The sequence below is a fragment of the Cucumis melo genome, chromosome 1 (assembly GCF_025177605.1).
Source record: "Cucumis melo cultivar AY chromosome 1, USDA_Cmelo_AY_1.0, whole genome shotgun sequence".
Lineage (NCBI taxonomy): Eukaryota > Viridiplantae > Streptophyta > Magnoliopsida > Cucurbitales > Cucurbitaceae > Cucumis > Cucumis melo.
This window is the reverse complement of record NC_066857.1, coordinates 4,382,342-4,393,140: the sequence shown is the minus strand read 5'-3', so window position 1 is coordinate 4,393,140 and position 10,799 is coordinate 4,382,342. Positions and strand designations below refer to the sequence as shown.

Below are 10,799 nucleotides of genomic sequence, written 5' to 3'. Positions count from 1 at the left end.
AGGCCCTCATGCTTTATCTCGCACGTATCTCGCACGTTCCAAACTTTCACTATTTATTTCAAAATCAAATTGGTACACCTCTTAATCCATTTAGAGCGACTCTTTGCATGTTTAGTAAGTCTCTTAGGCCCTTATGCTTTATCTCGCACGTATCTCGCACGCATCTTGCACTCCAAACTTTCACTATTTATTTCAAAATCAAATTGGTACACCTCTTAATCCATTTAGAGCGATTCTTTGCATGTTTAGTAAGTCTCTTAGGCCCTCATGCTTTATCTCGCATGTATCTCCACTAGAAGAAATGTGGGCTTTAATGTCGGGTGGAAAAAATGAAAAATGAACTTTAATGTCGCTTTTCAAAAAGCGGATGTTTAATGTCGGTTTTAAACCGACATTAAAGCAGAAGCTTTAATGTCGGTTTTAAACCGACATTAAACATTCTCCCTTTTTTAAAAGTGACATTAAAGCTCATTTTTAATTTTTTTTTTAATATTGTAAAAAGTCAATGGTTTCTCTCTCTTTTTTTCCCCAATTTAATTTAGCAAAAACCCTAGGGTAGTCTTTCCCTCCCATACGATCTTTTCTTTTTCCCATTCTTCTTCCTGTCCTTCCTCCACCCAAGCTCGTCGGCCTCCAATTTCACGCACAGATGATGTTACGCACAAGCTTCGGCTGACAATCCACCACCAGACGTTCACGCACAGACGACATTCGACCATCACAGACGACGTTCACGTACAAGCTTTGGCCGCGCCACCACAGGGATATCAATCGACTTGTCGGCGCCACCACAGACGACGTTCCCTCCCCTGATGTCCATAACAGACTTTCGCGCAGTAGATCCCCACGAATGGCCGCCCCAACTTCGCTCCACCACGTACGTTCCCGCACTGATTTGTAATGTGAGTCTAATTACTGTTGAAAACTGGTTCAATTGCAGGAACAGAGCTTCCGGCCGCAGCTGTGATACTAACATTGTGGAATATTTATTCAATTTTCAAAGTGGAAGGTTTTCATTGAAATTTTGTGTATTCAAAAACTTTTAGAATCGTAGATAGATATATTTGTAGTTGGATTCATAATGGGGGAATAATAAGAGAAAAGTTGCCTTTTCTTGAGAAGGAGGGTAAAGATCAATATGGGATTTTTTGAATATTCATTTTCTTTTCCATAGAAATGAAATTATTTGAAAGGAGTGTAAAGAAGCAGCTTTTTCGGAGTCACTGTTCACCTTAATTTCATTGTGCCCAATTTCTACTTTTTGGACAAAAGGTGGGTCTCAAACCAGCCCCCTCAAATTAAGTAGGAAGGAGACGTGCCGGATTTATTGGCTTTTTTCTTATTTTCAATTAAATTAACTCTCGCCGCAAAGGAGCAGAAAATTGCCATGATTATAGTTATGGTAACTAGCCTGTACACTGGCCTCAATTAAGAATGAAGTGGCCTCCCTCTTCCAAATTTTACTTGGCCTTTATTCGTCTTTCCTGAGATAAGAAGAGTTCCTTAAAGTAGAAAAGTAGCACAGCCGTAGATTTCAAGGATTTTATTTTGACCATTTCAAATTCATATGAGCTATCATGTTCATTTGAATACATGATTTACATGATTTTGATGTTCAAATAACACCCCTTGTAATGTCTAGAAGGTGTCACTTCAAGATTCAGTAGATTTGTGTTTGAAAGGATTTAAGCTTAGAAATGGGAGAGATGATGATAACCACCCAACACTATCATGTGTTCATGTGTCACCTACCCTAAAGATTATTCTGTATTAACAATAATTTAACGTTAAAATTGATAATCCATTCTTTGTTGCCAAAATTGGTTTGTACTTTCTTGAGTAGGTATACATCATATCAATAAATTCAACGTTGACGAATATACCATATCCATTAGATTTGGCTCTTTTGACGAATATACCATATCCATTTCTTTTCCTTCAAAAGAAAACATATCGATGCGAGTATTTGCCGATTGTCAATTGTTTTAGAAACTGAATCTTAAACGTTGTTTGCTGGTTTTCTGCTTTCTACAGAGCTGGTCGTTTTGGGGCAACGACCCAGTGCGAGCACAAGGATTGGTACGCTTTTGGAAATCCTTATACTTCATTACTTTTTCAACTGAAAATGCCAACTGAAGACTTTAGCTATCTCCTCAGTAAACCTATTTCCAACGCAAAATTTGTTTTTTTAAAAATATACATCGTTGGGGAAAGAGAACGCTTCGAGTACTGAATTGAAGCGAGACCATCAATGTCTTGATGAAGATACGGAACCCGAGTCTTTGCATAGCAAGAAACAAGCTAAGGAAGTGTCGAATGAAGACGTTCGCTCAGAAGAATTCTTATCTATGAATATGAATACTTCAAGTTACAAGGTACAAAATTAGTTGCTGCTGCTTTTCTCTTCGGAATTAGAAGTTTCTCTAATTTTACCATATTTAGGAGCTTGAGTATGTCTCTTTGTGTTGACATTTCTCTTGTTTTCCTCCTCCATTATTGCATTTTTCCGAATAGAATCGTATGTTTATTTTCAGTTACCAAGAATAGTTCATGTTTCAAATGTAATAGGTAATTTCATTTTCCTTTTGAGCAAATACTTGGTTCATCTGATGTAGATAATCATAATTTATCTGTCACCTTCAATATTTGACCCCATTTAATGACTTATGTATTTTATGCAAGGGATACATATTTGGTTCTCTCGTTCTCTTATTCCCTTTGAGTGCTATTTGATTCAAGTGTGCCTATTCATAGTTAATATATATGTTGATCAGTACAGTAGCGTAATTTCTCTCCTTCATTGTTTGTAACAGTATTAATCATGAATACAAGGAGTGGAACGAGAAGAACCCCCAAAACTTGACTTGGATTTTTCAATATCTCTTCTTACTTAACAGAATTCCCTTGTTTGACTTGGATTCTACTTTACTAAACTAATATATATATGTGTGTGTATAATGAAGGGACATCAGTGATATGTTAGTTTGGAGCTTAGTGCGCATATAATAACAGCAGTGATAGGGTCGGGGGTTCTATCGTTGGCGTGGGCGATAGCGCAGCTCGGTTGGGTGGCTGGACCGAGGGTATATACTGCAGGAGGTAACAATGTTAAATTTTGTGGGTTGGCTCAGTATGGTAATCTGGTTGGTGTTAGCATTGGTTACACCATTACTGCCTCCATTAGCATGGTGTAAGTCTTCTCTCTTGACATAACTTTCAGAAATATTAAAGTTTATAGAGTACTCATATTCTCTTCACTCTCCTCCACATGTGAGTTCAAACACTAATTTGATTTAAGAAACACAATATGTGAACTATATATAGAGAAAATTCTCCTGATTGATATCATGTTAAACCACAACTAAATGTAACTCAAAAGCTACATTGGTATCATGTTAATCACCATTGAACCTGAAAGTTTAAATTGATAGACATATTTATGTTTATATATATTTTCTTACCTTTCTCTATTATTTTTTTCCCTTGTCAGGTTGCATCGTCTTTGAATTCCTCCTACTCCTACATATTGAACAGTAGCTCCAATGTCTTTACATGGTCTGGAAGCCTTACAAACTCAGATAATCAAGAACTTGTTGAGCGGTTGTTGGATTTGATAAAGGTTTGCATAATTTTTTCTCACCTTGCGCACAGAGTTTGGCTTCTTAACATTCTTGAAAAATATGTTCTGTATGAATTAAACCTGGTTATATAAATTTGGTGCATCTCTCCACATCCATATGACATTCTATGGTTAGCTATAAACATCTCACTTTGGCAAGAGAAGTCTCGCTCATGTGAGTTCAAGTATTGTTTAGCCAGACTGGCCAAAATTCATTTTAAATTGGCTCTTTGACCAAATGGTTCACATTTTACTTATTGTTTTACCTCGTTACATTTTCTGATTGCTTTCTAACTTGAGTTTCAATTGTCAGCAGCCCAATGTGCAATCTAGATCACAAAAGGAAGGCTCAGAATCTGAACAATTTTGGAATTTGCTGGGAGGCAAATCTGAATATCCTAGCCAAAAAATTAGTCGAGATGCTGAGAGTGATCCTCACCTATTTTCTTGTATTTTCTCAAGAGGTCTGTATAATTCCTCCTGCTAGTGAAAATTTTATGCTTTATCTTGTAAACTTTGCTATACTCCTAATTCTAAATCTGACCCCCTTTCCTGTGAACTTTTTGGGTGAGCATAGGCTCCTTGGGAGACCCTCCAGAATGTGTCCTGAGGAGTTTTGGTTATTAAATTCCTTTCTTGCAATCGGTCCTAGCTTGATATTGTTGTTTTTTATTTTTCTTCCGAGTTATTGGATATTTTTCTTCTTGTTGGGATCATCTGTTTGCGGAAAGAATAATCCTATTATTATCGTAACAATATGTTTTCTTTTATGCTTTACATGTTCATGAAAAGATTCCTTGCTTTGTTGTGACCATTTATATGGGGTTTTTTTGAGAAATGGCAGGTCCACATCGACGAGATGTTAATGAGAAGAGAGATTGTTTGTTCTGATATTTTGATATTTTGATATTTCTACTAGCAACTAGGTCATAACATTGTTACTTATCAATTCAACCATCCATCTTCATGTCTTTTACAGGGAGTTATCACTAAACAAATGACTGCAATAGAAGAAATGGTTGCAAGTGAGTACAATTAGCCAGACCCTCATCTTTGTGACAAGATCTTGAAGTTGGTCATTTGTGAAGCGTTCTACTTTTCTTTCTTTCTTTTTTTCCAAAGGATGATCAGTGTAATAATTAAGCTTCATAATTTCTGTGTTTGGATCCAAGTTGTATATAAATGTCACATTATTAAGATTTCATTTTGTATATGTACAAGTAAAAGATTTCGTTTTTAACTATTTGGTGTCATACAAAATGGACAATAATGCAAGGATTTAATAAAAATAAATTTGAAAAAACGACATTAAAGACAGCTTTAATGTCGGTTAAAAAAAAATTAAAGACATCTTTAATGTCGGTGGAAAAACGACATTAAAGATGTATCATAAGTGACATTAAAGGCATATTTAATGTCGGTTATCCACCGACATTAAAGATGAACCGACATTAAAGGCCTTCAATAACACCTTCAAAGATGTCGGTTTATAACCGACATTGAAGGGCTTTAATGTCGGTTTATAACCGACATTAAAGATGTCTTTAATGTCGGTTATAAACCGACATTGAAGCCCAACCGACATTAAAGCCCTTTAATAACGCTCGCAAAGATGTCGGTCGCCAAGCGACATTAAAGGCCTTTAATGTCGGTTTTAAACCGACATTAAAGGCCAAATTTCTTGTAGTGCTCGCACGCATCTTGCACTCCAAACTTTCACTATTTATTTCAAAATCAAATTGGTACACCTCTTAATCTATTTAGAGTGATTTTTTGCATGTTTAGTACGTCTCTTAGGCCCTCATGCTTTATCTCACACGTATCTCGCATGCACCTCGCACGTTCCAAACTTTCACTATTTATTTCAAAATCAAATTGGTACAGCTCTTAATCCATTTAGAGCGATTCTTTGCATGTTTAGTAAATCTCTTAGGCCCTCATGCTTTATCTTGCACGCATCTCGCACGTTTCAAACTTTCACTATTTATTTCAAAATCAAATTGGTACAACTCTTAATCCATTTAGCGCGATTCTTTACATGCTTAGTAAGTCTCTTAGGCCCTCATGCTTTATCTCGCACGTATCTCGCATGTTTCAAACTTTCACTATTTATTTTAAAATCAAATTGGTACACCTCCTAATCCATTTAGTGCTATTCTTTGCATGTTTAGTAAGTCTCTTAGGCCCTCATGCTTTATCTCACACGTATCTCGCACACATCTCACAGTTATTTTTGTTATTTATTTGCATCTCGCAAACATCTCGCAGGCATCTCGTAGGTTCTTAAGTTCAAATCAATTTTTGTAGGAACTAAAAAACTTAAGGTAGTTTAAGGGTGTCACATGTTCGGATTTTAGTGCGTTACGGTGGTGCATGGGATGAGGGACGAAGAAAATATGAAGGAGGCGTGTTAAAAGGCATTGTTGTCAGTAAAGAAATAACACACAAAGATTTACAGGATGAATTTGACCCTACAAAGTTCGATCATAAAGATAAGATGTATATATGAGATAAAAGGGGAAAAGGAAGCTCTTCCATTTGAGTTAAGCAATGACCGTGATTTGAAGTTTTATATGCTTAGTGAAAATCCATTGGAGGTCTCCTATAAGTATCATTTGAGCCTACAAGCAATCAAAGCAAGAAAGTGTTAAACAAAGATTACAATCAGTATCTGAGAGCAACCAAGTTCAAAATTTAAACCCTCATCCTCCAATTGGAATGGATACATTACATGACAATGAAGTTGATATTGGTGAAGTTCAGGTTGGCTTGTGTGATAACATGATAGATACCAATTCAGCTATATGGGAATCATATGAGTCATATGATTCAAAAGATGATACTTTTACATGGGAGTCAGTTGAGATGAACAATGAATTGTTTGAGACCCCACAACAAAGAGATGCTCCTACAAAAGATTGCAAAAGAAAAGGTAAAGTTCAGTACAACTCCTCTACTCGAAAGTTGAAGGCAAAAAGAAGTGGTTGGTCCGAAGAAAGCTCTATAAGTGAGGAGTTGGATGTAGGACAAATATTTTTTTGCAAGAGAGATTTGTCAATGAGATTAAGTGTGTTGACAATGATTTTTTTTCTTCAGTTTGTAGTAAAAAAGTCTACAAAAGAGGTTTTGTTTGTTAGATGCATCGACAACAAGTGTGGTTGGAGATTGCGAGCGGTGAGATTGAAGGATTCAAATATATTCAAGATTAAAAAGTATGTCAAAGTTCATTCGTGTTCTCTTGAGTTTTTGAATCATGACCATAGGCAAGCAAAATCTTGGGTTGTTGGAGAATTTAATAAAGTCCAAATTCAAGGGAGCTGGTCGCCTATACAAACCACGTGATACCATAGAAGACATAAGGCAAGACTATGACATAAATATGAGTTATGAAAAAGCATAGCGTGCCAGAGAAAATGCATATGAACGAGTGCGAGGGTCTCCTGAAGAGTCATATAATCTTTTGCGTAGATATGGTGAAGCACTCAAACTTACAAATCTAGGTACAATATTTCACATGAAACTCAAAGATGATCGTTTCTTCAAATATCTTTTTATGGCTGTTGGTCCATGTGTCAGAGGATTCTTAAATTGCATTGACCGGTCATAGTCATGGATGGAACATTTCTTAAGAACAAATATCGGGGTCAGTTTATAGTGGCCGTTTGCTTAGATGGTAACAATCAGATTTATCCTCTAGCCTTTGGAGTAGTTGATAGAGAAACATATGACTTAATACAGTGGTTCTTATAAAAATTGAAAGGTGCAATAAGGGAGGTGCCTAATCTAGGCTTCGTGACAGATCAAAAAACATGCTTCTCCAAGGGTATTTCATCAGTTTTCCTCTTTGCATTCCACGACCTTTGCGTCCAACATTTGTCTCAAAATTTGCATGATAAATATAAGAATGAGACGGTTGCTACTTTGTTTTACAATGCATCAAGAACATATGGTGAATCAACGTTTCTAGAAGCGTGGAGAAATATTCTTGCATTTCCTAATGGTTCAGGGAAATATTTAAATGATGTTGGAATAGCACGGTGGTCTCGTGTTCACTGCTCAAGAAGACGATATAACATGATGACAACAAATATAGCAGAGTCCATGAATTATATACTGAAAGAACCTAGAGATTTGCCTATTGCTTCATTCCTTGAACATGTTCGAGCTTTACTACAACGTTGGTTTTGGGAGCGTCGAGAAGAAGGTATTAAAGTGACGTCTACATTGACTAAATGGGCAGAGTTAGTTCTTCAAAAGAAACAAGAACGAGTTTTGACAATGAAGGTCAACCCAATTGACTGTTACCAATTTCATGTCAAAGATTTAGATAAGGAGGAGGTCGTAAATCTTCAGACTCAAGAGTGCACTTGCAAGGAGTTTCAAGTTGAGTAGCTACCATGCACACATGCCATTGTTGTAGCACGGGATCGCAATATAAATGTTTATAGTTTATGTGCTAATTATTACACTAATGAATGTTTGTTGGCCGCATATACGGAGGCCGTCTACCCAGTTAGGAATCAGTCAGATTGGAAGACAAGCGAAGACTACGTACATATGACTGTTTTACCTCCAAAAGTAGTCAAAAGAGTAGATCGACTGAAGAAAAAGAGGATTTCAAGTGTTGGTGAAGCTTCGAAATTGCATAAGTGTGGTCGGTGTAAACAAATAGGTCACAACAGATTAACGTGTACCAATCCAATTTCATATACCGAGAAGTCGAGCATACAAGATTAGAAATTTCTCTACCAATGTACTAATTATTACACTAATTAATGAATATTTCTTAATGATGTCTCCGAACATTCTTACTTTATGTGCTTTCAGATAGATGAAGAAGACGAAAATAACAACTGACTAATTCATTTAGGAACATAAAAAACTGGTTTCACAATCATTTAAATATAACTAAACGATCGTTTAAAAACAACCAGACGATCGTTTAAAACAACCAAACGATCTTTTGAAAACAACTAAACGATCGTTTAAAACAGTGGTTCTTATAAAAATTGAAAGGTGCAATAAGGGAGGTGCCTAATCTAGGCTTCGTGACAGATCAAAAAACATGCTTCTCCAAGGGTATTTCATCAGTTTTCCTCTTTGCATTCCACGACCTTTGCGTCCAACATTTGTCTCAAAATTTGCATGATAAATATAAGAATGAGACGGTTGCTACTTTGTTTTACAATGCATCAAGAACATATGGTGAATCAACGTTTCTAGAAGCGTGGAGAAATATTCTTGCATTTCCTAATGGTTCAGGGAAATATTTAAATGATGTTGGAATAGCACGGTGGTCTCGTGTTCACTGCTCAAGAAGACGATATAACATGATGACAACAAATATAGCAGAGTCCATGAATTATATACTGAAAGAACCTAGAGATTTGCCTATTGCTTCATTCCTTGAACATGTTCGAGCTTTACTACAACGTTGGTTTTGGGAGCGTCGAGAAGAAGGTATTAAAGTGACGTCTACATTGACTAAATGGGCAGAGTTAGTTCTTCAAAAGAAACAAGAACGAGTTTTGACAATGAAGGTCAACCCAATTGACTGTTACCAATTTCATGTCAAAGATTTAGATAAGGAGGAGGTCGTAAATCTTCAGACTCAAGAGTGCACTTGCAAGGAGTTTCAAGTTGAGTAGCTACCATGCACACATGCCATTGTTGTAGCACGGGATCGCAATATAAATGTTTATAGTTTATGTGCTAATTATTACACTAATGAATGTTTGTTGGCCGCATATACGGAGGCCGTCTACCCAGTTAGGAATCAGTCAGATTGGAAGACAAGCGAAGACTACGTACATATGACTGTTTTACCTCCAAAAGTAGTCAAAAGAGTAGATCGACTGAAGAAAAAGAGGATTTCAAGTGTTGGTGAAGCTTCGAAATTGCATAAGTGTGGTCGGTGTAAACAAATAGGTCACAACAGATTAACGTGTACCAATCCAATTTCATATACCGAGAAGTCGAGCATACAAGATTAGAAATTTCTCTACCAATGTACTAATTATTACACTAATTAATGAATATTTCTTAATGATGTCTCCGAACATTCTTACTTTATGTGCTTTCAGATAGATGAAGAAGACGAAAATAACAACTGACTAATTCATTTAGGAACATAAAAAACTGGTTTCACAATCATTTAAATATAACTAAACGATCGTTTAAAAACAACCAGACGATCGTTTAAAACAACCAAACGATCTTTTGAAAACAACTAAACGATCGTTTAAAAACAACTAAACGATCGTTTAAAAACAACTAAATGATCGTTTAAAATAACGAAAAAATGATGTTTAATTTTATTAAATGATCGTTTTTATATTTTACACGACTGTTCATTTAGTTTGTAATTCTTTAATTTATATATATTTTTAATTATTTGCTACACAGCTGCTTTCATGATCGTATATACATATTTAAAAGATCGTTTTGAAATAATTACACGATCGCTTATATATATATATATATATATATATATATATATATATATATATATATATATATATTAAACACCCAAGATGCGATTTTTCAACATTTTAAAAAAAGTACGCGAATTTACAATATTGCCCCTTTGGTAAAAACAACCAATATATACGTTCTGCCTTCTTCGTTTTCCGTCACTTCGCAATAGATAACCGCACTGATCACTTAGTCCATTTTTCTCTCGGTCCATTTTTTTTTTCAACGTCAAAATGTATTTTTCTAAACTTTTCCTACTATAACATTACACTTTTCCTTTCTTTATATCTCAAAGGTTTCGACTTCTGTCTTGAAAAACTATCGTTTTGTTCTTAAATTCTTATTGTCAAGCGTTTAGGGTTTTAGATTCGTTTAAACTTCTATTCTCCAGATTGTTAAATTTATTACTTGCCGATTTACTATATTTTCAGGATGGCTTTACCTAGCGACAAGTATTTCCTTGCCACTGTCTCATGCCAAGTGCACAATATCGGCAGTCTTATTTAGGATAAACTGACCAAGGAACAGCTGCAAATGTTCGATAAAACAATTTTTGATCCATTGCTGAATGTCAACATGGTCTTCAACGGCCAGTTGATCCATCATTTCTTGTTGAGGCAGATACTTGAAGACGGTAACGCAGATGGAATCTGTTTTTCAGTTTTGAGGAAGAACGTCTGTTTCACCCAAAAGGAATTTAACATCA

The 10,799-nt window shown here is 35.7% G+C and overlaps 1 long non-coding RNA gene across 2 annotated transcripts; it reads left to right on the top strand.

Moving 5' to 3' along the window:
• The first annotated feature begins 889 nt into the window (after nucleotides 1-889).
• On the top strand, nucleotides 890-4,859 carry LOC127149743 (uncharacterized). 2 transcript variants are annotated; one of them, XR_007821426.1, is made up of 3 exons: nucleotides 890-902; nucleotides 3,491-3,619; nucleotides 3,936-4,859. It is a non-coding gene; the product is annotated as an uncharacterized LOC127149743 (long non-coding RNA). The 2 variants fall into 2 exon arrangements; XR_007821427.1 differs by lacking the exon at nucleotides 890-902 and adding an exon at nucleotides 3,125-3,190.
• Nucleotides 4,860-10,799: the final 5,940 nt, after the last annotated feature.